A 22,827-nucleotide genomic window follows, 5' to 3' on the forward strand; every position below is an offset into this window, starting at 1 on the left:
TCAATTGTTCATAAACCGGGTCCTCAGTAGGCAAGCATTGGATTGTTTCCCAGTACGTTATATGGTCTGTTGGTATTATATGATGAGATTTACCTAAAAGAACTGCGCAACATGTTAAGCCGGGCACCCACCGCACGCGTATCGGCCGCGAGCGCACTACGCGCGTATTACGCGCGTAACTGAAGCGTAGTTGAAGTACTGTTATTACAACGGCAGCGGGCGACGTCGTCTCCACCAGATGCGAACGCGTCGCGTACCGGCTGCGAAGCTCGCGCGACACAAGCGAACTGAAGCGTAGTTTTTCGCTTCTGTTCTATTTTTTCGGCTTGTCGCGCGTCACGTTGGCCTGTTTATACACAGAAATATGCTCTAAAATGCTAGGTATACATGCTCTGATTTATATTTCATTCTTATATTACTGGGGGTGTGTCCCTAGTTACCTCCCAGATATTTTTAAGCAGCTAAAAAAAATACAAGCCTTTTCGTTTTGTAAAAATAAATAAATAACTGGAACCTGGGGGAAAGGCAAACTTAGTTTCGCTGTCTTATTTTGCGGAGGGGGTGGGGTAAATTTGAAAATACACCACAGAAAGACGTAGGCTATTGAGTGACGTAGAAGGGAATGCACCGAACAGCGGTTTGTTAGCTCGAGTATTGGAAGATAGTTTTTAACCAACCATTGCTCAGCCTATTTGACTTCTCCGATGTCTTCGTTCGCCGTGCTTTCAAAAAGGGCTTGTTAATAAAAATCAGATAATCCACAGAGCTTTAAAAAAATCAGATTATTTAGTGGTCTTGCCGATGAAAATGCACCTATTTTATAAATGAAGTTGTAAGCAAGCCTTTATTGCACTTGTACTTCAAAGCTTCCGGTGTTCATGGCGTTGTGGTGTTCATATCCCTTCAAGATTAAAACTGTTACTGACTTTTTCATGATTAGCTGATTTTACTAAATCTGATCCTATAAATGTTTTGACGTGAATGGCAAGACAACACGGGAATTCCCAATGGTTGATTATGGATTATTTATTATTATTATGATCATTACATATTCTTCATGAAATTGGCACGCTTGTTAACCAAGCAAATAAATTAATACAGTTTGAGATTGATTGTTATGCAGGCTACGTTGCGATTTAAGTTATGGTACTTCTTGAAAGCGTTTACTTTCTCACGTAGGCTATTTACGAGTTAACGAAATATTACCAAATTAACAAACTGAAAAAGGTCTCTCACCAAAGTATTCACTTAACCCATAATCAACAGTCGTGAACAAACGTGAAATGCACGATGTAAAAGCCCACTGCAGACTGCGAGAGCTACTAGGAATATATAGCTTTTACGCAAGCCTTTGCGCGACACAAACGGAACCAGTGGAGACACCCTACGCGTCGCGCCGTGCTGCTTCGCCCTGCTGTTTACGCGACGCATACGCGACGCGTGCGGTGGGTGCCCGGCGTTAGTCACAATAAGCCTAGTGTAACGCACACACGCACGCACACGCACACACAACGGCACGCACACACACAGCACGCGCGCACACACACACACGCATACACAGGCTCACACAGACATGCACGCACGCACACATACACATGCACACACACGCACACACACACACGCATACACAGGCACACACAGACATACACACTCACACACAGCATGCACACACACGCACACACACAGACACACACGCACACACACAGCACGCAGTCCTACTACAATGTGAAGGTGTGTCATTTGCCAGCTCAATATGAAATCATATGTGGGACCATTATCAAATTCAAGTGGCTTCTGATATCTTACTATGGTATGATGTGATCTTTCAGTTATTAGACATTGGCTTGAATTCAGTGCACGTTTTCCTTTATTTGCCATTAAATTCAGAACAAGGGCACCTGGATTATATTACTTGGGGAAAATGAGAATAGCTAGCATAAGAATATCCTTTAGTCAGCATTATCGGACAGCAACTCTGTGCTCATGGGAAAGTTATACTCCTGTATGCGGAGGTTCTCTCTACCATTTTTTTTTAAGAAAAATTATATAAATGCAAGCAATGCAAGCAAGTAATTCTAGAAAATGAAGGAGAGAAGTCACTTTATGGGTCTTTAAAATAAAATTTCAGTTTAGTGTGTGTTCTCATTTGGCCCTGACAGTTTTTTTTTTTTGTGATTGCAAGATATTTTTGTATTTTTGTTATATTTCTGATGACCTGTCAGTTTTACAGTGGCAGGTATAGGGGTGTTTGGGAGTTTGTGGTCTAAAGCAATAAAATACACAGACAACACCAAAGCAGCTTGTACTGCGATGTTGTGTTTTGGGAGGCTGTACATATTAATATATTGATATTGTAGTGTTTATTCACAATTATAACCATAAATACCAGTTTTTATATCGTCCGAAAGTAAAAATATTTATAAATTTTTGAAGGATTATCTGGTAACGTACATATAGCACATACACACAGCCCCTGGAGGCCTGACTCCAGTGTACAAGCCGGTGAAGGTGCTCACGTGAATCCATATTCTAAAATGACTGATCCACTACCCCTTCCACCAGACCTGGGTCAAATACGTACTTGTTTTGGATTCAAATACTTTTTTCTACGCTTTACTGATCTTGTCTGGTGTATTAAGAACCAATGAAATACTCTCAAAAAGTGTAAACCCCGCCTTCTGTTCATATCGGCAATCTCAATTATACCAGGCAAGATCAATAGAGCAATAGACAAGTATATGAATCCAAAACAAATACGTATTTGACCCAGGTCTGCTTTCCCACCCGTCCAGGAAAAGGGCTCGGAAAACCAGGGATAAAAATTCCAAACGAGGTGCAGATGTGCTTGTGCTACTGCTAGTACAAAATATCAACCTCCTGACAGCAGTGTTTGTGTGAGCAAGGGGTTCTTTGCATGCTCGAAGCGGAGTGCTTAATGTATTTACATAATCCCCATTGTGCTCGTGCCTTCATAGTTGTGTAACCGTTCTGATGACTGTTGATCTGAAATGCACTTTCAGATGTGTGTTGTGTGCAAAAACAATGATTTGGCCAGGTGGGTGCAACCTTCTAAATGGTACACTGAAATTACATTACACTGTGCTATGAAAGACACTAAAAAGGTTGCGAAGTCTGAACGTGACATACTTTAAATATCAAAAGCCTTATCGACAGACTCATACTGTTATTGTTATGCTGTAACTGGACATACGGTTGATGGACTGATGTAAACACTATTTTATTTTGAAGAGTCAGATTTCCAACCTTAAAAAAAATAGGAGTTGATGTAGCTATTGTTTCTGCCTCACCTTAATAAAATAACGGCTCTGTGTTCTCCAAAGGGAATTCTTGGCCGACTGATAATTGTAATCAAACTGTCATCACCTATCAAGGGTAAACTTTACCTTGATTGGGCCTGGAGGAAGCCTCCAAGGTCATTTATTTGACCAGATTATTTGGCCTCCTTCACTTTTGGGGTCAAGATAGGTGTTTGGCTTGTGAAATAGGCAGTTAATTGTGTTAATCGGCAGTATAGAGTGCTGTTCATCTCAGCTAAGCCTACAAATTCTATAGTTTATTCTAACATGTTATTTGGCTTATATCGGTTAGCAGTGCATAAGACTTTGGGGCTATACTAAACCACAATCTAGGGGCCTTACATTACCGTTTGTCATTGGCAAGAAAAAAGCGGAGACCTTTTATTTTACGGTTGCAAAACCAAGAGGTCTTCGCAGCGTGAGAATGCGGACTTTCACCGCAAGCGCGTGCCGACGGTCTCGCCACTGCCGTAATTCAATTTATCACTCAAAATCCTGCTGAAAATTACAGTCATTAGTCTGCTTTCCCGCGTTTCGTGCTTTGTTTATCTGAGCGATGTTTGTGTCCAATCTTCCTTAATTTCATTCCGCGGCGAGCGCGGAAAAAACGGTATCATTAAATATTCGACCTGATAGGTCTGAATTGCAGCCCCCAGCAGAAGCGAGTCGATATAATCACTCTTTTATTTTGCTCAGCCTGAGGTCTGCCTCCCGTTTATTCATCCCCCCTTTGTGGCACACGCTCGGATAATTACATTTCTATGACTAAACGCAGTAACCCCCCCCGAAACCTGCTCTCCCGTGTGCCCGGGCAAGGAAACCACGAACCGCGAGGCCGTTTCAAATCGGCTTTGGGTACCGCGCTTCCGAAAAAGAGAACCATACTCACTCACCTTTCGATCTGCATTTTGATTGGCTGAAAAGGGAGTCCTATACATTTAGGGTGTGGTTACCCCAATAACTGCCGACATACCGAAGTGCCTCCTCCTCACCCCTTCTTGGATAGTGTCTGTTCTCCTTCTTACTTTCATATCTTATGGTTACCCTTCACACAAAGTATGTATTCAAAACTACAAAACTAAAAAAATAATGACTACTGCTTACGATGACAGAAGACAGAACATTTCAGATCACCCATAGACCTAAAGTCATGACTTCAGATGTTATGCCACACATACTGCATAATGTGTTACGCTGTCTTTCTGTCGTAGAATTGCACTTGCCGTCCATAATCACGCGCTAAAACCGAAATCATATATATTTTTTTAAAAACCACAGAAATCGGACTATTAACTTTCAAGCAGCACACCCAGAATGCACACTGAAATCAACTGGAATTGCAGTAAAAAAAATTTTAAAAGGCACCATTACAGAGCTGCTGTGTGCCATAACGGTCCATGATCCTTACAGAAACACCCCCTTCGCTGTATCTGCAACCTCAAATTACCCTCCCGACCTCCCGATGAAAATTTCTCAGACAGACGCGAACGCGCGAGTTTCCTCTCCCGGGGGGCTTGCCACCGTCAGATAACAGTGTTTAATTTACAGCGGCACCGCGTTTGAACCGAACCCCTGTCCAGCTTGCATTCTTTTTCCCCTCACAAAGGAGAACTGAGATGGGGGCGATGGGGCGATGGGGCGGGGGGCGGGTGTGTGGGGGGGGGGGGGGGGGGGGAGAGGGGTATAATTAATCATAAAGGAATGTTAAAGACAATAATGGGTGTGTGGACTCGACAGGAAAAAAAAAAAAGAGAAACCCATTTCCAGCTCCACATTGTGCAATTTTGCGTAATTGTTTTTCATAATTGCAAGTGTGGAGGAAAGAATGAGAGTGGGAGACCGTGATATTATATTTAAATTGATGGTTACAAAAGGTCTGATCCTTCAATCCCCTCGTTTCGCGCGCTGACACGATTCAACTTTAAATAGCCCCTTTCATTTCCAGGCCTAAATCAGTTGATAGCCCTTCATTCGCCACATAAAAGGCAGGAAAAATAGCGGTGTTGTCTCATGGTAGGATAAGTATATGTTCTGCCGTGCGCAGATCCATTTCCAAGAACAAACAGGCGGGGGGGAGAAAAAAATCTAACGATCCTTCTCATTGGCTACGGCCCCCCGTTTTACTTATTGTCTCAGTAAATGTTAAATAAATGCATTATGGGGGTTTGTCTTTTTCTGCGTATTCGAACGTGAAAGTCCCAGTTTTCAAACGGCACCACTCACCTCAGTCAACAGCATTGATTGGTGGTGGCGGGAATGAAAACGTTTCCAACCGTGTAGCTGAGTGGTTGGCTATGATCAGAATTGTACTCTGATATCGGTGTAAGGGATAGATCTATGCCTGCCGAGTCCTTATATTAGAAAGAAAAAAAAAAAAAAACGCTAATTGTCTCTGTCTCGCATTCATTTCTGGTGTGCTCTGCTTCGGATGTGAAACGAAATCGGCGGAGCCAATTTGGGATCGGTCCCAAGACTCCCAGAGTGAATTTGATTGGAGCTTCTGGTATGTGGCTTCGAAATGAAATGAAATATTCATCGGGCGCAAGCAAACTAATGGAGGTTTGCACAGTTGTGTGACCGGGGATTAATACATTCTTCCATTCAGGAGCACATGCGCGTCATGTCACGTGTGGTAAGATCATCAGTCCTTTCTTATTCTGCCACTTCATAAAAAAAAAAAGAAACTTTCATCATAAGCTTGCAAACAGGAATGTGGACGTATGGCTTGGGACCTGAAGTCGTGGCCAGAACAAATAATTTGTTTGGTGACCCTGGGTTTGGTTTGGGAGTAGAATTCCCATGAATTGAGTGCCACACATTAGAGAGGTTATGGAGCTTGAAAGAAAGGTTATTAAGGAGACACCGAGAATAGAATTCGCTTGTTTTTGTTTGGCCTCATAAAATAAGTAATTTCGTGACTTTATAGAAAATATACAGTGGGCTCCAACTTCTTGTAACCTGGAGGTCACAAGTTTGATTCCCGGATAGGACACTGCCGTTGTGCCCTTGAGGTACTTAACCTGCACTGCTCCAGCTGTATAAATGGATGCAATGTAAATGCTATGTATGCTGCGTAAGTCGCTAAATGCCTGTAATGTAATGTAGGTCCTGTGGGCCACACTGTCTGCAGGTATTTTCTCCAGCCGTATTCTACACTACCAGATTTCACTAAATAACCTGAACCAAGAAGGTAAAATACAATAGTTACTGGTGGTGTAGTGCATGGTTGGAGCAAATATCTACAGGCAGGAGCTGGAGTTGAGTAGCGCTCATCTAGGTTATTAAACTGAATCAACTGGAAGAAGACAGTGTGTTGTTCTCTGTGAACCGAATCTTGGTGCTTTCAGCACCACGTAGCAGAATCTGAGCGATCTGAATTTTGTCTTTTCTGATGTCAGCCCTAACTGCGCCTCTTTCGAGTTTGAGTTACCCAATGAAAAAAGGACCCAATTTCTCAAATGATCTCAAATACGTCTTGAGACTCAGTCGCTTTTCGACTCTGAGGAGGACGTCCGTCCCTACCCTGTTCATTAAGACAGTGTCTTTTTGGCCCTGAGCAAAGGCGTGCTCCAGTGCTACTTATTTCGGGAGCAGTCCCTGGGACGTTTCTGGGTAAGGAGTTTTTTTTAATTTATGTTTAATTCCCCCTAGTGTGTCTCGGGACTGCATGAGCTTGAGCCACAATGGCTTCCGTGTGTCCTTTCATCGCCGCGGTGACCTGCGAATGAACCGAGTCTTTGTCCAGCGCGGTAGGCGGTGTAATGCAGGGGGCCGGTTTACCCCAGCAAGAAAGGAGAGAGTTCTGAAGCCGAGGACCTCGGTGTTGGAGTCGGCCCAACTGACACAGAAGGGGGTCAGGGGCTTCATTAGCCTGGGACAGGGCCGGCCGCGGATCCGATCCGTATCGTCTCACGCGATCGCCGTCTCCTGGCAACCCCCGCTGTTTAACAGTGAAACCCGGCAATGATGCGGAATGGCCTACGAACACACATGTAATGGTTTTTTTTTTTTTTTTTTAAACCTTGTGGTCACTGCATATACTCAATTTGTACAGCCCTAATGTTTTTTTTTTTACAACATTACATACAATTTTACATTTTACAACATAACTTTTTTTTGGGATTTGTGGATTCAGCAGCTACCTGATGTGACTGGCTCTTGTGAAATGTATTTTAAAGGATGCACTCTGATTTTTAAGTAATTCAAACTAATTATTACATTTTATTAATTTTCAAGCATTAGCATGATGAGTAGTTGATTGAAACTGGTCTCTTTTTTTGGAGTGCTTATGAAATTTGCTATGCGTGGAACTGCACTTTTTGAGAATTCAGGCAGGGATTTTTTTTAATTTTTTTTACCGGCTATAAAAACTGTTTAGTCATTGATATTAGGAGTAGTTCCATTAAAAATTGAATATGCATTAACGTTAATTATAAACAAACAATGGGGGAAAAAAAGAGATGGTGTCCTACATCCTTTGAATTTCCCTCTGGCTGTGTAAATAACATCCCTCTGTGTGTTAATTGTTAGGATTCCAGTCACATATCCAAGCTTGGTAGACAACCCCATTAGTGTTGTTTAAACAGAGGTGTTCCCTGTGGGCCTAAATAATGAGTGAGCCGTCCCTTGGCTCTTGAAGGAAAATTGAACTGAAAGGACTTGACTGAATTTGTGAATGTCGGAGCTACCTCTTCGGGGGATGGCACTATTTAAAGGCCGACTTCACTCAAAAATCAATAATAAAAAATAAATTTAAAAAAATAAATGCTTTGTCCTTCTTTCCACGTGGTTTTTTTTTTTTTTTTTTTTTAATCGCTTGACTCGATTCTGAGGCAGCCTAGAACTGTGTTCTGCAAATTAAGTGGTTCTCACAAGTGATATAATGTAAAGTGAGGCAGGAGAGATGCAGGAAAACAATTTCCATTCTATTTTATTTTTTTCTATGAATGTTAAATGCAGCGTGGGATCCAACGGCATATTTGCGAGATATTTTAACCCTTAAAAAATATAGGTTTATAAGAATATTTTTCAAGCCAATGTTCTAGAACTCTCCTACTGGCAGTTTCCAATTACCAGTACCAATAGTTACGGCAGCGTAGTATAATGGGTAAGGAACTGGGCTTGTTAACCTAAAGGTTTTAGGTTCGATTCTCTCGGATAGGCTGTTGTACACTGCCGTTGTACCCTTGAGGAAGGTACACTTAACCTGCACTGCTTCAGTATCTATCCAGCTGTATAAATGGATGCAATGTTAATAAATAAATAAATTAAAGTTGCTCTGGGTAAAAGCATCTGCAAAATGCCTGTGATGTTATAATGACAACATCAATATTTAGTTAAATTGTGTACAAGATGGTGGTGATTGGCACATTTCTTTTCCTTTTCATTTTCTTCATTTTCCCAGACTTCTATGTGTGGTTTTGCATTATGTTGTAGAAGAGATAAAGAAAAATTATGCTCAGCGGGAAAATCTCACATAACTCTTGTTATTAAAGTTTTAAGATTCATTTTCTGCCCCAGTATTTTACAAAAAACAAAGATTATTTGGGCAATTTAATATCATACTACTTGTTTTCAAGATATCTTATCAAGTCCAATTTTCTTAGCCCATTGGCAGATACATTTGCTCATTTTAAGAAAATATTACTCAAATGCATATTTAATGTTTTTTTTTTTTCCTTTTTTTAAGATGAGTTTTTTTTTTTACTCATCTCCTCTGTATTAATGGATGTAATAATTACAAAGATAAGGGCTATAACAATCTTGGAGTGTTGAAAAAGGTTTATGTAATTATACAAATATTACTTCTCAGTGGAATCCTACGTCACTTATATTCGCTGCTACATTTTCTCACTGGAGAAACTGACCAGTGAGTGCAATACGGACATTAATGGGGCAAGCCGGCCTCAGTCCGGGTCCACGGTCAACTTCTTTCTCATTGGCCATTCTGTATGCGTGTTTAGTCTAGCCCAAGCCAGGCGTATCAATTCACACATCGAAATCATTGACGCACTTTCTTCTACTTTTCTCAGTTCAATCCTTCACTCTTTCTCTTTGTGACCCCCCCCCCCCCGCCCCCCCCGATGGGATGACATCATCCATAGCCCACCGCATCCAAACAACGGCGAGCCGCCCAGCCGCCACCGCCGCCGCCGCCAAGCAGTCTGGGCTGATGGATATTAATTTTAGTGTGCGCGCAGGGCCTTCATTATTTCCCATCATGCTGTTTGTTTTCTTCCCCTCTGTTTGCCAAGAGTGTCTCTTCGCTGCCTTTCGTTCTTTTGAAATCTCTTTAAACGGCCCCTTCGGGGGGCCAGGTGAAAGCCAGCCGCTGTTTTTCCTGGCAGCGATATTAAAATATTAAACCTTCAGCCATTTCATTCCCTGCCTCCCCACTGAGACCCCCCCCCTCCCCCCTCCCACCCCCCTGCCGCCCCCGCCCCCCAGAATCAATCGGGTCTCATTTGGCTGATTGGAGCGTGATGAGGGTGAAGCGGGCGCCTGAAGAAGGATCTGATGTTCGTGTCTGACTGAACTCGCCGTCCCACGCATACACGAGGGAGGCCTCGGGGAGACAGGCGGCCTTTCAGCGCTGCGCTCTGATTCGTCAGACTGAGACTGCCTGCCTTCCAGCGCTGCGCTCTGATTCGTCAGACTGAGACTGTGGCCCTTTCAGCGCTGCGCTCTGATTCGTCAGACTGAGACTGCGGCCTTTCAGCGCTGCGCTCTGATTCGTCAGACTGAGACTGCGGCCCTTTCAGCGCTGTGCTCTGATTCGTCAGACTGAGACTGCAGCCTTTAAGCGCTGCGCTCTGATTCGTCAGACTGAGACTGCGGCCTTTAAGCGCTTTGCTCTGATTCGTCAGACTGAGACTGCCCCCCCCCCCCCCCCCCCCCCACTAGACAGTGTATTTATAATCTGTGAACATTTCAACAGGGGGTCCTTGAAGGTACTGTAGGGGGTCCCTGGTCAGACTTCATATGCAATGTCTGTATGTAGATTTGGGAATATATTTTTAAATTGATGGGGGGGGGGGGGGGGGGGGCTGGATGCCCTTGAGCCTGGGTGAGAGTGCCCTGGATCAGAAATGGTTTAAAACTCCCAGTTATGAATTTACTGAGTTACTGAGTCCCTTTTCTCTGACTTTCTCTTCACTGTAAATCTGAGGAAGTTATGGATTACCGCAAGTTTTTTAAAATTCCCAAGCTTCAGCCTGGGGGAAAAAAATGTTTGTGTTCCTGTAGTGTTCAGTGAGAGCTGCTGTGATTTTTCTGTTATCTCTACCGGGACTTAGCGACCGTATCTAGGCTACAAGCCCCGCAAGCTTCCTCGTGGTACTGACAGTTCCGTATCGTGTGCATCTATTCTCTCGCACAGCTCGGATGGGATTATTTGACTGGGATTGGCTGCCTGGTGCAAAGATGAAACTTTGAAGTAAATATACAAGGTGGGGGGGGGGGGGGGGGGGGGTTGGGGGGATGTGAACAGACTGCTTCAGGGCGTATTCTGAAACCCAAATCTGAACTGCAACTTGCGTTTACGGAGTTGCGAGTGCAAACAAAAGAATAAAAAGAGTGAAGTAAGCGGGACACTGCGTCCCCGTAGGGGCTGTAAAGTTGTTTTAGTTTCAACACGGAACGACAGCGCATGTGATATATGTACCGTTCCAGAGAGCACAGTATTAAATCCGTAATGGCAAAGTTGATGGCGTGTTTAGCAGAACCCGAACTACGATAAATATTCGGTTTGAAATGCTAAGCCGAAAGCTTTTACAAGACATATTTGTGCATTCTTGTCGTGTCCCCCTAAACTGTAGAATATTGCTTGACTCAGCTCCTCCTTTCACCATCCGTGCGAAGAATGGTAAAGGAATTAAAGGGGTGATTCACTTTCTGGGGTTTGTTTTTTGTTTCTTCTTTTTTTTTTTTTTGATCATATTTGAGTTTTTTTGTATGATTTCGATTGACTCTGAAGAACGTTTTTTGATGACTTTACAACTGATGGGTTTGCTGTCTGAAGCAAGAAAATACACTTAAACACTTTGTACAAAGCAATTTGTCACAGAGACATTTTGCCTCCAGAGTGTGTGTGAATGCACAGTGTACAGCCTGGTACTTCTTCAGAAGCGATGTTTGATGTTATTTTTGGTTTGAGCTATTTACCACTCAAGGAAAGATGTTCCACCGCAATATGCAATTAATCTGCGCTTATGTACAGCCATAATTTTGCTGTATAAGACACTCTGGAGTTCCTTGAAGAGGTGCGTTTTTTATTTTATTTTTGCTTTAGACCACAAACCCCAGAAAAGGCCTACATCTACCTTCACAAATCTGGTAGGTCATCAGAAACCTCTCTACGTATCTAAAATATCCTTAAATTTCAATGATAAAAAACTGCCTGAAACGTACACTAAAACAGGAAACATGCACTACAGCTGAAATGGTATCAAACAACCCTAAAAGTGACACTTTAACACATAATAGCACATCACTTTAACACATAATAGCACAGCATGGCCCATTTTCTGTCCGCAAAACCCTTATTGACACAAGTGACAGCCTCTCGCTGCTTCCTGGCTTGTCTCTGGCACGTTGATGATGAATGAACTCAAGTCAGCGGCGAGGCTGGAGTTCCGGAATGTGGGAAAAAACTCCTTTATGACGCACAGGCATTGATCCATTGAAGAGTCGGCTTTTTCTGGAATGTTATTTTCAAAATTCCAAGCCAGTGCTCTAGAACCCTGTTGCTTTCAGTTACCTGTGGTGATTGTTACATCAGCGTTAGAATGTTCAGTTAAGAAGATCCTAATCACATATTTGTGATATCACGCCTTAAAGGGTTAAACAATCGGACTGATGGCTCTCTGCTGCCATGCTTTGTGCACATGCCCCTTCCACTGTCCTTATCGATGAACAGACAAGCCCGTACGGCTGCAGTCCGTCTCCTCCACATTCAAGCTCTTAAACATATGTGGAATGCACTGGATGGTCAACCCCAAAGCCAGATAGTGGTCAGCTCTGTTGCTGTAGAAAGCCACCTTAAGAGCATGCTTGAATGCGTACTACGCAAATGTGATCAGCTGTCTCGCTGTAAACCATTGTAATATTTAAAAGAACCAAGGAAAACCATTTGGTGCCGAGCATTAGACCTTGCACTCACAGAATGATTGTATGAGCATAAATTCTGCTGCGTCTGATTAATTGCTCTCCATCTGTTACATGCGGTCGACAAAGACCTGTTCTATGATTCACAAGAAATGAATGGCGATACCACCTGAAGGTCAAACAGTGTACAGTGGATGGCTTTCAGGGTCTGCAGCCTCTTCCATATGCAACTGATCATAATAAAGGAAGCTTTTTACAGAAGATTCAGCTTTGAATACTGGGGTGAAAATATAGTTGTTGCATTTGGGCCGCAATGTCCTGTCTGTCTTTATATAATGTTTATTTCCCTGGTGAGAGAACACATCGGACTAATGAGTGTATATATGCTGAAGCTATAATTAGTCTTGGCACTTTTCTAACCAGAGATTATGTCTGAAAACACAGTGGGTTGTTCATTAAGTGAACGTTTCTTACTTACAGACAGAAACGGCCACGTTTTGGCAAATGCACAGCGATTTAGGGTGAATTAACAACAAATAAGGATTTAATTTCTTTGTTTTTCCTGGCAGGCTCAACCCAGCACCTTTAAGTACCGTCGAACCTCTGAGAAACGAGCAGTTCGTTAATGGCGTTTGCCTAGAACTTTTGGAATGTCCTAAATATTTTATTTTCCAATTCCATTCTAATCACACCTATTTTAATTAGAATCCTTGGAATTGTTGCTTACATTACTCTTTAGCCTTTTTTTTTTTTTTTTTTTTAAACAAGCTTACTTTTCGTAACTATAAATCTTTAAAGTTAATAACCTAGAATCAAACGAGTGGTCGTCTGGGTCTAAGAACTTTTTAAGTTCCAAATAGCAGTCCACATCTCCTTTAGCAAACTGTTTATGTTATCACGACCTGGCGGTCTTCGAGCGGAATTCCAAGCAGGTTCGGGACGATTCTTGCCGTGTCATAAACCACACGGCATTAGCATGAAAATGTTAAAAAAGGGAAGCAGCCAGTCTGCCGAGGCTTTACCTCTTCCCAGCTCAAACTTAACTGCCTCTAGCACAGCTAAGGTATAAACGCATCTTTCAATGTGACAGCCAGTGCAATAAAATGTGTAGTTTTAATTTACACAAGTCGGTAACTGCTGTTTTAGTTTTACTGTTGCACTTCCTCAGAAACTTGCTAACTGCGGATGAACCCAGAATTCAGTTTCAGAGGGGCGTATGGGGTCCATGAACGCACTGCAGTCGTATCAGATCCAGCCAAAGCTGAGTCAGCTGAACCCGCCTCTCTTACCGTCTCTGTCAGTGGAGTTGAGTCAGAATTCAGGACTAGCCTCATTCACAGTTTTTAGTCAATAGGAAGTGTGACATTTTTTTTCTGCTCAATGGTGATGATTCACAAAGCATTTATTTTCTGATAAATTATTTTTATTGTGTAAAAAAAAAAAAACTCTGACGAATACAACGTTGAGTAATCAATGTATTTTGTAAGATGATTTAAAAATTCTTCTTTCGGGAAAATTCTTCTTCCAGGCTCACGCCTCGTTCTGTTCGGCTGCGTTTGAAACGGCGAGATTCGACGGTGTTGATTTTTGGCCTTTTTTTTTTTTTTTGCTTTTCCTGGGCTGTGTTGGCTTCGCCCACGGACGGTTCTCTGACTCCTGCACACAAATATAAACCCTTCCCCAGCCTACACACGCAGCTATTTGAACCTTGTTAACTCAGTCTCGGCAAACACATGACATTCACAGCAGATTAAAAAAAAAAAAACAACAACAAAAAAAACGGTCTGGTTTGGAGACTGTGTGGGACTTGCAGTACTAAGGTTTGTCCTCTTTCTCTTTTTTTGCTCTGCAAAACATCAGTGAAGGTGTTTATGTTTTGCTTCAAAGATTATGGCCTGGACTAAACGAGGGGGCTTTCAAAGTACAGAAAAGAGGGCAGACCTTTAGGAGCCAACGTTTCTTTTGTCCAGGTTAGGTCTTGAAGCACTTTGAATTGCTTTTGTGTATGAAAGGTGCTATACAAATAAACTTGCCTCGCCTTGCCTTGAAGCAAAACATCAACACCTTCATTCAAGCAACAGAAATAAGAATGAAAACTATCTTTAAGGTGTTATCATGCAGTATAAGAATCAGTTTAGTTTTGGGTTTTTTTTTTATGGACCACAACTACAATAATCCTCAGTTATTGAACATATCATCTTTATTATGAGTGTGTAAGAACTACAGTTATGACTGTGGGGGAAGATTCTATACCTCAGTAAGATTTTTGTTTTATGAATATTTTGTAAGGCAAAGTTTAAACAGACACATATCAAATGAGACCAATATAAATATGGCAGCTGACATCTTAGACATTTGGGATTTGGTTGCAATGCGTCCGTCACTGGTTTAGTTTAGTTTGAATATACTCAGTTCATCCTTTGATGAACTGAAAAAAAGGGCGACGATATATAATATTCAAATTGTTTATGCTGTGTAAAGGCAGATTTGCTTGGAATCCACTGCATTGCCTCTGGAAGTGTCAGTCACAACTCCAATTCTGTTCATTTAGCAACAAGGAAATGTCAAACTGGCTTTGTGCAAATTATTGTATTATAAAGTTCAAACAGTTGGAAGGGGTCTCCGTAGCAACGGGTCTTCATTTCTCCTCATGGGGGAAAGGATTTTTTTTTTTTTAGCTTTGTATCGGCAATTACCAATCAGAATGTGTGTTGAGCTGTCTGGATGTCACAGGCTTCAGGTTATTTCCTTATCTTCTGGCTGACTGCACACATTATGCTGAACAAATCGACGTTATATAATTCCACTGAATAAAGTGCTTAACCAACATGCAGTCGTGTGCTGTACATATTTTGAATGTTGCTAGGAAACACTCCCTGCTGCATAAATACTCAAGACTTCATGAAATGCACTGATTTTTTTTTTCCCCAGATAAGATTATGCAATGTCGATGCTGCAACACATCTTAGCGTAGCCCCATGTATTATTGATTATTGATTGCCTAGGAGTATTGACTATACCCTACCTGCAATTATTTACACACACACACACACACACACACACACTCGCACGCACGCACACACACACGCATCGTACACACCTATATCACTTGGAAACGCATACACACATGCACTGTACACACCTATATCACTTGGGAACACACACACACACACACACACACATGCACTATGCACACCTATATATCTTTCTGACATTCGTTCTGCCGGTGATCCGGATTGGTCTAGGTTGCACCGGCTGGTGGAGAGAGCACACGCACCTGGATTGCATCAACTAATCAGCCAAGGTGCTTAAAGGTGTGTTACTCCCCACAGTTCGGGGCAGAGACCAGGAGAACACACCGATAGGGCGTTTATTTTGGAGCTTGAGTTTGTCCCAGCACAAGATGAAAGTGAACCGCCACTGAAAAGAAGGAGGGGCTAGAGGATCAGTTGGTTGTTGTGTCAGAAGTAGTCTGTTGCATCTGGCCAAACTGTAGTTGACAGGTTTTCAAATAAACTGTGTGTGGCTGATAAGCTGGTCTTGCCGGTCTTGCTGTCTCTGGGCACGACACGTTTCCCCTTGTGGGAATTACGGCACTTTCATTCCTGATCTTTGCAGTGTCCGTGTGTTTGCATCGTAAGTTACTCTGGATAGTACTCTGATTGATGCCAGTAGAGCTTGGGAGTCACGTGGGCTTAGCAGAAGCCCATGCAAGCCCTGTTTGTGAGGTCACAAATGTAATTTAAAAAAAAAATGTCCACAAGTGTGATGAAGAGTCACAAACTCACAAATGTAATAAATGTCCACAAGTGTGATGAAGAGTCACAAACTCACAAATGTAATAAATGTCCACAAGTGTGATGAAGAGTCACAAACTCACAAATGTAATAAAGGTCACAAATGTAACACAGAGTTACAATTGAAGTCCGTTACCGTAACTCCTTCATAACTGCGAAAGCTAGTTCTAGTACACTAGTCGGAGCTTTTTGACGTCATCCCCATGACCTCTATAGCAAGCTCACCTCTCTGATACTGACTCTTTTTCTGTTGCTTCGCTGTCCGAGTTTCGTCTGATGTTCTTACCAGATACCCTTCCCGCAGTCCTGCCCATTAAAAACTCTTTAAAGGTTTCCCCTCTAGGAGCAATGCGCAAAGGTAGCCCTGCGTTGTTTTCTTTCCAGCTAATGTGGCTTATCTGTGTGATTACTTAAAGTACTGATGTGATTGAACCCATCCTCACTGACCCAGACAGGTCTCTGAGGTAAAATAAAACAGGCTGTCCTCGTAATTCAGACCACTTCCTTCCCACTTAGCCCAAAACCTACCCCCATACCTTGGTTTGCATTATCGATCATTCTTCGGTGGGAGTGATTGAGTTAGTACCGGTGGCACGTACTGTAAGAAACGTGCAGAACAAGCGTGACTGTTGGCAGAAAACGTGCTGCAAACACAGGCTATCCGTTTAGCTCTCCTGTAATGTTGAAATGTTAAGCTGATTGGGGCCGGTCTGGTGTCTAAGTGAGGGATTGTTTTCTCGTAAATCATACACCAAAGATTAATACCACTGAAGAGAATGCATTGAGCGTTCGCTCCCTGGCTATGGTGTGGATGACACAGCGATAACTCAAAAGGCACGACCGATTATTAGCAAATGGAGGGATAAAAAAATGAGGAAGGGATCGTGGTAAACAAGTGTACTTGATCACTCGGAGACGTCCGGCGGTAATGTAGGTATGATTGAGGGTGTGTTATCGACAAAAGCGACTTCGCAAATCTTATGGACTTTATTTACATTTCCTGTTTATGAAGTCCTGATAAGAGCGAGAGGAGAGGGTGTTGCCGTGTCAGAATGATTTATGGGCAGGTGGGGACGCACCTGAGACCGCCGTCTGACAGCTTATTTCCTGCTTTTAAAGCATTACATAAAGACAAGACGTCTCTGCACGCTGTGCTTGGGGGAGGCGGGGGTGAGGGTGGCGGTGTAGTATAACGGTTAGGGAAATGCGCTTTCAACTTAGAGGCTGCAGGTTCAACTCCCAAGTAGCGCACCGCTGCTCTACCTTTGAGCAAAGTACCTATTGTTGCGTTAAGTACTTTGAGTTAAGTGTGCTTCTGTACGAATATCCTACTGTGTAAGTCATTATGGAGAGGAATGTGTGCTAAATGTTTAAAATGATTTTTTTAAAAATGATTATTATTTTTTATATTTTTTAAATAAATTGTATATAGTCTTTATTGGATTGACTCTTTAAAATTCAACCCAGCTCCAAGCATGTGTGTGCGTGCGTGTGTGTGCATGTGTGTCTAAGTGCGTATGTGTGTTTGTGTGCATGTGCGTGTTTGTGTATGGGGGTTTGTGCGTGCATGTGTGTGCATGTGCACGAGCGTGCACATGTGTGTGTGTGCATGTGTGTGTTTGTGTGTGTGTGTGCATGTGCGTGTGTGTATAACAGTATCTATTGCAAAGGGTGATAAGTTTGAGATTTCGGACTGTGCCCTGCCTGGAGGGAGGAAGATGAAGGGAGAGAGCGTCTTCATCGTGGCTCAGCGCTGCCTTGCAGCAGACAGATCCTCCTTGCAGTTGTGCTGGGATGGCGACGGTACGTTTAATCCGCCCGGGGTGTGTGACCCACACATTACGTGGGCGCGCACATCGTGGAACACAATTTTCAGAGGGACTCCTAGACATGGTTCATCTCCTCTATCTTCTCACACAGAACGCTCTAAACTATGCAGGGGCTGTGCGACAGAAAGGGAAGTGTATTACGAGCCCTGACTAGTGAGGCTGGTCTGAGGTCTCTAGTTGGGTATTTTAAGTGCCTGGGTTGTCTCACAATCTTAAAAAACATTTAGGAGGGAATGTAAGACGACATATTCAGTGAGGGGAGAAAAAAAAAACAGGGCTCACACTGTGGCATTTTACTGCTAAGGATCAGCTGCATCTCACTGGCTTTGAACCTACTTACTTGTTTATTTGTTGGTGATTCTTTTCTTCTTCTTCTTCTCATTATTTGTAGCCTTTTCAGAACAAATCTATTTTTCAAGGGAGAACTGGCCAAGACATAGCGTAGCCATAGCATGGTCGAAGCAGTCACTTGCAAAATGTTTCCATATTTTAGAAGCTGATGGACTTTCTGAAGCTTCCTACTTTCAGAAAAGATCACGAGGGGCCTAAAATAATTCTGCATTTCTGTATTTCTTTACTGTACATGCTGACACTACAATTCGCGCTGGACAGTGAACCTTTAAGTGCGGACGGGGGGGAAAAAAAAGACAAGAAGGTGTGATTTGGGATATAAAATATAATATGGTCTCCTGCAAAAGTTTGGGAATTGTTGGTCAAAGTGTAAGTTGCAAGTGAACACAAGTGACCTCCGCATGGTAAAGGGCTTGACAAACCTGTCTGTGAAATTTAAATTGCTTCAGTTATGATTACTGGTGAACGATTACTATTTTCTGCATTCACTACAGATTAAAAATAAAATAAAAACTAAAGTGAACATAGCATCCAAAAACGTTTTTGCACCCTGTCAGTTAGTGCTTCGTCTAAGAGGTAGAACGGGAAAAAAAGAATATAAAATCACAGGTGTTCATTGCGAATGTCTGTTAAGATCTGTTACTCTGTGATTGAGGGATTTTGCCTCAAATCCCAGGTGCATGTAGGGATTGTTTGAGAACAGCTAGGAGAGTGAAAATGAAGTGAGATAATGGAAGCTGCTAACGCTGTACGCTTCCAGATGCAAAAGGCAATTAAAAAGTACCCACACTCTCTGTGTCTCTTTGAAAGTTTATCTTAAGTTGCTGTCAGTCACCCACGGTACCAGTACAAGTGTTACCCACGTGACAGTTCCTTTGGCAGCTCAATACCATCTTCCAGGTCTTTCCTATAGCCAGCTGAGTCTGTCTATTCTTCCTCCTGGAATTGTATTCCCACTGTTCCTTACAGAACTCTTCTTCTGGCTCAGAGATATTCTTAGGAGTCCTTTGAGATTTCCCCATGGATTTTCAATGATATTCCAGTTGGGCGACTGTAACAGCCATTTTGAAAACCTTTGCCTTTCTTTTCTGTATATATTTCATGGCCGATTTTGAGATGTGCTTTGGATCATTGGCTCAGTGAAAGATCCATTTGCTACCAAGTGGGTGGGTGGGTGGGGGGAGGATGGGTGGGTAATTTGGACAAAATGTCTTGGTGTTTAAATACGGTTCATCATCCAACTGACCTTAAGCAAGAGCTACAGGACTCTGGAGATGTGAAAGAGCTCCATAACATGAAAGATCCTGAAAGATCCACCACCATGTTTCACCATGGGTCTGACATCCTTTTCAACGTGAAAGTTGTTTTTCTGTTGCCAAACCCACCAGACATCAGGGATTCGAATGTTCCGGCTGAAACCCCCACCCCCCCTCCACCTCCGCACCCCCCAGGAAGCTCAAACTTGGCTGAAATGAGATAATATTTTGGAGACTACAATAAGTATTTGTTTGTTTTGTGTTCACACATGACTCGTCTCGCCCTCATTAAAAGGGAACAGCTGACAGAACAGGAGGGACACCGAGATTTTGTGTCGAACTGCTAGTCTTGAGGGGGACAGGTTCCGCACGGATTCCCCATTCTTACGCGTTCTGTTACACTGTGCGGGAATTCGCCATACCTCTGCTATCTGTAAAAAAAAATTAATTTCATATCATTACAATCAGTACTAAGAATCTGTCGAATCAGCTCATCAGCTCAATCAGCTAACAATGTATAAACTAACGATCAGCTGCAATAGAATAAAAATGTTTTTCTTACTGTTAAAGAGCACATATTCTGAGCATATTTCCTCATTTATGGCATTTACATTTTAAGCAATGTTTTTTGACATAAAAATGTTTTTAAAAAAAAAATATTTAAATGTTTATTGTTTTATTTTTTAATACATATTATATTATATTATATTATATTATATTATATTATATTATATTATATTATATTATATTATATTATTATATTATACATTTGCTGTGATTGAGGGATTATAGCAATGTCCTATCAGAAGGTGCAAGTCTATGGAACTACTGGGCAGTAAATCCAGCCCCTTTACAAACACACTGCATGTTTGATACACTGTCCACGTCTACGTTATTTATAAAGCACCAGTGGTTCTAGTATTGTTGAACAAGCCAACTGTCATTATTGTAATCATATGAAAGAAGGTTTCTCTAAACAGGTAAGGTACTTAACCTGCACTGCTTCAGTATATATCCAGCTGTATAAATGGATACAATGTAAAATGCTATGTAAAAGTTGTGTAAGTCGCTCTGGATAAGAGCGTCTGCTAAATGCCTGTAATGTAATGTAATGTAATGTAAACATATTCGCAATCATAATGGGGAAGTTGTGGAATCGAGACACAACTTACACAACTTTTTACACAGCATTTACATTGCATCCATTTATACAGCTGGATATATACAGTACTGAGACAGTGCAGATTAAGTACCTTGCTCAAGGGTACAACAGCAGTGTTTTAGCAGGGACTCAAACCTGCAACCTTTAGGTTACAAGACCAACTCCCTACCCATTATAGTACACTGCCGCCCATTTACTGATATATACAGTTATATAAAAGTTATATCAACCCCCTCCCTCCTTCCTCGTCTTCTGTATGTGTTTTTTTGGGGGGGAGGGGGGCAATTTCTACTGCAGGACATTTCTCCACAATAATATTTGGACTAGCATCTTCCTGTTTCAAAAATATATTTAAGTATATTTAGAATTATGTTTTACTGTAGGTGTCGTTATATTATTTTATGATCAACGCGATTTTTTCTCTCATGTTTGACTTCCTCACACCTGACATAATTTAGCTGTTTCACACGGACGCGTTTCATTAGACAGCCGAGGGGGAAATTTTTACTTTACTCATTTCATTTTAATGAATTCAATTCAGCGAGCACATCATTACCGCGAGTGCTTTTAAAGAACTCGCTCTCAAACTCATTACAGTTAATGGCAGTCTTTCTCAGCTCTCTGATAAACCTACAAAAAAAAAAAAAAACGTGACAGCGACAGTGATGTGAATATTAACTCACTCCTGGGCCTCGTTCCCAAGTCACATGACAAACACCGTTCCGTTTACCCTGTATGGTGAGTGGTAGTGTAGTGCAATGGGTAAGGAACTGGTCTTGTAACCTGAAGGTCAGAAGTTTGATTTCTGCGTAGGACAGTGGCGTTGAGCAAGATCCTAAACATGCATTGCTTCAGTATATATCCAGCAGTACAAATAGATGCAGTGAAAATGGTACGTAAAAAGCTGAATGAGAGAGACTTGCTAAATGTCTGTAATGTAATCAGAAATCATGAGCTGCCAACCCACCTTATAAGTGTGAAATGATGCCTGTCTGTCCATATACATATATATATATCCTTATTTGTAATATTTTCATCAGCTTCTGAAATATGGAAACATTTTGCAAGTGACTGCTTCGACTGTGCTATGGCTACGCTATGTCTTGGCCGGTTCTCCCTTGAAAAATAGATTTGTTCTGAAAAGGCTACAAATAATGAGAAGAAGAAGAAAAGAATCACCAACAAATAAACAAATAAAAATGCTAAAAGCCCAGACAAATGCGCATCAGATGTGAGCAATATTGCATAAAATCTGACATATTCTTAAAAAGCATTCCCTGTAAACTCCAGCAGCGATGTGACATATCCAATCATATCCCACATCATTATCCAGGCCATTTCAATACCCGAGAGTAGCCTTTCCTTCCTCTGCGTGACCAAGAGGTTGACTGGTTTCCACGGCGAATGATTTATACATCTACGCAACTTAAAATAAATAAAAAAACAAGACAGCTGTGCGGAGACGGTTTGACGTGAAGGAGGGTGGGGGTTAGGGTGGGGTGGTTGGAAAAGCAGGTCTTCAGTGACGTGCTGGTGACATGTGCCATTCATTCTTCCGGAGTTAACTTTTACTCAAATCCACAGCACATATATATTTAACCTTTATTTCACCAGGAGAAAACACTGAGATTGGAATTTCTTTTATAAGGGAGACCTTACAATATATATATATATTTGGCCATGTGCTATTTTTAAGATATGCGGATAAAAAATGTATGTGGTATGAAAGTTTGCTCCCAATTTTGAAGAGCATTGTGCATGTTGGAAAGCAGTGCCCTAACATTGGCCAGTGATCACAGCCAGCTGATTATTGGGTGGCAGTATAGTATAGTATAGTATAGTATAGTATAGTATAGTATAGTATAGTATAGAAGTTAGGGAACTGGGCCTGTGGCTGAAAGAACATCCACATGGAGCATATAAAATATTAAATATAAAAGGTTTTTTGTGTAAAAAAAAAAATCTAAATTGAAAGCAACTTGAACCTATGTTAATATCTAGAGTGCATTT

At 41.9% G+C, this 22,827-nt stretch overlaps 1 protein-coding gene across 1 annotated transcript in view; it reads left to right on the top strand.

Annotated features, from left to right (window-relative positions):
- The window catches only part of LOC118211895 (metabotropic glutamate receptor 4-like), a 234,557-nt gene that overhangs the window by 206,649 nt on the left and 5,081 nt on the right, over nt 1-22,827 (top strand). The window lies entirely within an intron of this gene.

Source organism: Anguilla anguilla, chromosome 13, assembly GCF_013347855.1.
Source record: "Anguilla anguilla isolate fAngAng1 chromosome 13, fAngAng1.pri, whole genome shotgun sequence".
NCBI classification, from domain to species: domain Eukaryota; kingdom Metazoa; phylum Chordata; class Actinopteri; order Anguilliformes; family Anguillidae; genus Anguilla; species Anguilla anguilla.